The following is a 5,225-nucleotide window of genomic DNA, read 5'->3' as shown; positions in this document are numbered from 1 at the left end:
TTTGGTGACCCAGAATTCCGACGTCATTTTTGCCAAAAATTTACATGGACCTCCGTTAAGACCTTATCTATGGAGCCAGTTGGTCACTGGTACGCTCAAATTACACCTCCCTAAAGAAGTATAAGTGATCGTTATCAATTAAAGAACCCAACTTGGAGGTTGGGATCGATCCCATGAGGATTATGGTTTAGAGTTAAACTTCACCTACAGGTAAGTAAAGGGGGGGTTGTGAAACAAATAAGTGATGGTTGTTTAGAGAACAAGTGAGCAAAATTCAAACTTTGTTGTTATCAATGAGAGAAAGTAACTAGGGTGTACGTGTTCCCCATAAGCTCATAACGCGGTAATCCTAGTAATAGTAATCCTTTCTTAGTGTATTACATGCAAAGTGATAAGTTAGGTATCTCTAATTCCTTGATCCGGCAACTAGAGAATTTCACCCCGCACCTTGGTTTGGCTACGTGTGTATAATTTACTAACCCTTACCGTTACCTCATATTAGACATCACATCAATGTATGGCTTAGTTTTCACCCTCGCACCAATTGACATTAGACTATTAAATATTATCACACTAAATCTATGTTAATAATTCTTTTCTTATTAACTACCTCCTGGTCCGGCAAGTAGCAATAAGGCGAGTTCTAACGTTGGCCACCTTTAAAAAGACTTAGAAACGAAAGAATTATCAATGCATGCAATAACACTATTCGAGAATTACTTAGTTATTATTCATACTTTGTTAAACGCTCATGGTTCCCACAACCCTAGTTGTGGATTCAGTTACCCATAATAGCAAGAACACAATTCATATCTTTAGATGAAGAAATCATGAACTTACGTAAGGAGAAGAATAAACCCAGAATCTCAACTTGAATTTCAAAGTCAAAATCTTCAAAACAAACTTAGGAAATCAAGAATTGCTAAAATTGCAAGTTAATCTCCAAAGCCAAAAATTAGAATAAAAGTAATAAGGTTGAACCCCCAAAAACGAGGTTTACATGCACTATATATAGAAAAACAAGTCTCAACTAAACATGAAATGAAAAAAGGAAATAAAGTTTCTGGACACGGTTGCAGTTGACGACACTGACCTACGGACCATGGACTAACCTACGGTCCAAAGGTCCCTTCCGTGGTTTGGGACTTAGGCAATTTTTCCGAAGCTTTGAACTCCAACTCTCAGTACCGAATGACGGCTCAACAGCACGGACCGTGACTCAATCCACGGTCCGTGGATCTTCCTCCGTAGTCTCATACTTAGTTTGATAAAAATAAGGTACTGGAACACCTTCTCTGAATCAGCTGACGGGCCTACAGGACGGACCATAGGTCAAACTACGGTCCGTCGATCATGGTCGTGGTTCCACACTTAGTCAAGAATTCCATGATTATTTCTTCAACCCTTACCCATCAATCTACACCCTGTACCTACGGTCCGTATGTCATGTCCGTAGGTGGCTTTTTCTGCAACATTTCTTCATCTGTCTCCTAGCTCCCACGTCCGAACTTATTTCCTGCAAACAAGATAAAAATACATTAATACCACTACAAAATTGCCCTAGACACACACAACTCTTTAGTGAAATATATTAAAAATACCGTAAACTCACGGTATATCAACACCCTCAACTTAAATTCATTGTTTGTCCTCAAGCGACGCACTAAGGACTCTAAATGACACTTGTGTAGAAGCAAGCATTCAAGCACAGGCAATCACATGGCTCTCTATCCCGACTCTCTTTTTGAATCTTTTCTCTTAGACTCAACAGGCTAACTCATGCGGATCAAAATATGACAAAGATCGACCAATCAATAAACAACATACACTGTTTGGCTATCACCAACGTACCAACTTTCTGACAATGTAGCTGGTTCCCTTACTTCAAACGAAATCCCTTTTTCACACAATGAATATGATTTTGAGTACAAGGATTCATTCAACACTCACGCTCAGAAGTAATTTCAAGTACAATTAGTGCTCAATACCATAGGCTTACCCTTATTTTCACTGCTTAGACTCTCCAAACTAATTGCTAGGATCACTATAGGACTTTTCTTAGCTTGTAATGTAGGCTCGGGGTTAGGTGTGGTACATTTAGGTACTTTTTAGTGACTTTATGCCCTCCTTGACATTACATTGGCTATTTACCTCTTCCTTGACCTATTTTTTGGCAACTTTTCATCTCAATTCTTCCCTTAACTCTTTTCACCCAAGGATGCGACTTTTGACTTTTTCACTCTTATTCGTCATTTTCTTCTTTTTCATTTACTTTCTTTTCTTTAATTTCTTTTCACACTTTTCTTTTGCACACAGTCATATCCTCTTTCATACTTTGTCCTCTTTTCAACACGAAACTCTTTTCATACCCTTTTTCCATTTGGCTTCCTTATTCATAGCCACCCTTAACTTATGCATTTTGCATTAGTTGAGACGCACAATATCCGATGTCAGGCCAGGGCCAAGATCAAGGTAACTTTTTGGGCTTAGCCACCCTCAACTTAGGCTTTTGGCCTAAGTCAAGGTGCACATGTCCAAGGAGGGACCGGGGCCAAAGGACCAAATGTTTTTTAAAGGGGAAGATGAGTTAGGTGAATCAAAAGAATTGGTCAATTTTAGGCTCAAACATTTGGATCAAAGGGAATAATGCTACCATTTGGTTAGATCATTTTAGGCTTAAGTGGACTAATTGAACAATGGCCTATGATCACTTCCTAACTTCTAGCCTAGATTATCCTAGCAGGACCAACGAGGCAAGTTTTAGATTGGCACAAAACTGTCTGAACAATCAACTATTCTCACACACTCTTGGCACATAGTTTAATTATCAGATTACCCAATTCAAGCATTAGCTTAAGTCATGAGATCAAGTTGGTTCTTTATCATGGTATACTCAGAACCAACACATTCAACTCATTCTAGCCTATAGATTTTAGCACATATCACAAATTTTGGACGGGTATCATTTTTCATTCATAATTATGCCATCATGCTTCATTTTTTCTCATGCTTCTACACATACACTCCTAACACATGCCGGTTCAACAAAAATTAAGACAGTCTCTTGGGGAAAAAGAACACAGGCAAGAAAACCCCAAGAGAGGATTACGAGTAGGGTTATTCAGACATCACCCTATCACTCACAATCCATTTACCCACCCCCAACAAAATAGAGTACAATTGTCCCCAATGCACAAAAAGTAAAGATTAAAGGATTGGGAGAAGCAAACTTGTGGCGCATAGCGCCGAAGACTCATCAACAAGTGGGTGAGTTCGGTTACCCGGAGCCTGCTGGAACAACACTTGAGTTACCCTCAGTAGTGCCCATATCATCTATCACAGCACCCTCAGTAGTGCTATCAATTACTCTTACCGCACCATCAGTGGTGCTCACATCATCTCGCACAGTGGCCTCAATGGTGGGCCTAGAACTCAAGGCTCCAAGAGTACTCTCACGAACCCTCTACTGGCTCAATTTCTCATCCACAATGGAGGCTCTCCTAGCCTGCACATTCTGCTGGCACTCTCGCTTCTTTGCTCGAGCATCCTAAGTAGTGTCAAAAATCTTACTAGAGTGGTGTCTATTCCCACGAGCACGGGTAGGCTCGGGGTGTGCTACGTCATCTCTGAACTAAGCATCAAGAACTGTATCATCAACTAATGCAGTAGGTGCAGACTCTGGCTCATCTTTGGGTAGGCCAAGGATGACATCAAGGTCGTCTCAGAGACTATCTAACTCGGTCTGGAAAGAGGACAGATTGGTAGCAGGGGATGGTCGCTCGAGGACTCTCAAGTGATTTATGGGATATGGGAGTAATAGGAAGGGATTTTAGGAGATGAGAGGTTTTAAAATGGTTGGGGAGGGAGGTGTTGGTAATGGGGGGATGTTTAAAAAAATGAGGGGTTTTATTAAGAAGGGTTCCGGGTCGAGTCAGGCAGAAACTAAGGTTTGGACCCACGAGACCCCGTCTACGGTCCATGGGTCGACCTACGAACCGTAGATGGGGTTCGTAGGTCACTTGCTCACTTAGAAAATTTAGAAATCTTACCTGGGGTCTATGGATACCATTCACGGTCCGTGGTTTGACCACGGACCATCGATGGTCTCCATAGACCTCTGCACCAGACATTTTCTACAGATTTTGCTTTTAAACCCTGCACATGTAGCAACCGTTAGGCCTTTCTTTTTACATTTTTTGGACACTTTTTAGACACGAACCCTATGTTATATCTAGCCAACACTAAAACAACAAGAAAGCACCTATCTAAAGGAATACAGAAAAGCAAATAAACAAAGAAAACTACTAAACAGAAAAGAAAAACCTATAGTTGGCTAGATTTTACATTTTAAGTTGCCTCCCAAGCAGCGCTTGATTTAATGTCACGGCACGACACAGGCCTCTTGATTACTCAGACTTCATCAAGATAGTAGGTCTCAACAACTTCTTGCACACTTTCCGCATTTCCTAGATAGACCTTGATCCTTTGCCCGTTTACCATAAACCTTCTTCCCTCACTGTTCTCAAGCTCGGCCGCTCCATGTGGGAGCACTTGTGTGACTAAGAATGGCCCGGTCCACTTGGACTTGAGCTTTCCTAGAAATAAGCGCAACCAAGAGTTGAATAGAAGCACAAGATCACCCACAACAAATTCTCGCTTTTCAATCCTTTGATCATGATACTTCTTCATCTTCTCCTTGTACAAGGATGAACTTTCATAAGCTTTTAGGCAAAACTCATCAAGCACATTCAAGTCACTCATTCTCTGATTCGATGCGCGCCCCAATCCAAATTTATCTTCTTTAGTGCCCACATAGCCTTATGCTCTAGCTCTACCGGCAAATGGCAAGACTTTCCATATACAAGTTGGTAGTGGGACATACCTATGGGAGTCTTGAACGCGGTGCGATAGGCCGATAGAGCATCATCAAGCTTCCTTGACCAATCAGTTCGATTAGCATTCACAGTCTTCGCCAAAATCTGCTTGATCTCTCTGTTGGTCACTTCAATTTTCCCACTATACTGTGGATGGTAAGGAGTGGCTACATTGTGGAGGACACCATATTTCTCAAGTAACACCTTCAACAACTTATTACAAAAGTGGGAACCTCCATCACTGATAATCACCCTCGGTGTACCAAATCTGGAAAAGATATTCTTTTTCAAGAACGTGGTGACACTTTTACCTTCATTGTTGGGGAGCGCAACTGCTTCCACCCACTTCGA

Source organism: Solanum tuberosum, unplaced genomic scaffold (assembly GCF_000226075.1).
Source record: "Solanum tuberosum cultivar DM 1-3 516 R44 unplaced genomic scaffold, SolTub_3.0 scf00208, whole genome shotgun sequence".
NCBI lineage: Eukaryota > Viridiplantae > Streptophyta > Magnoliopsida > Solanales > Solanaceae > Solanum > Solanum tuberosum.
The sequence above is the reverse complement of the archived record's forward strand: the minus strand, read 5'-3'. Positions refer to the sequence as shown.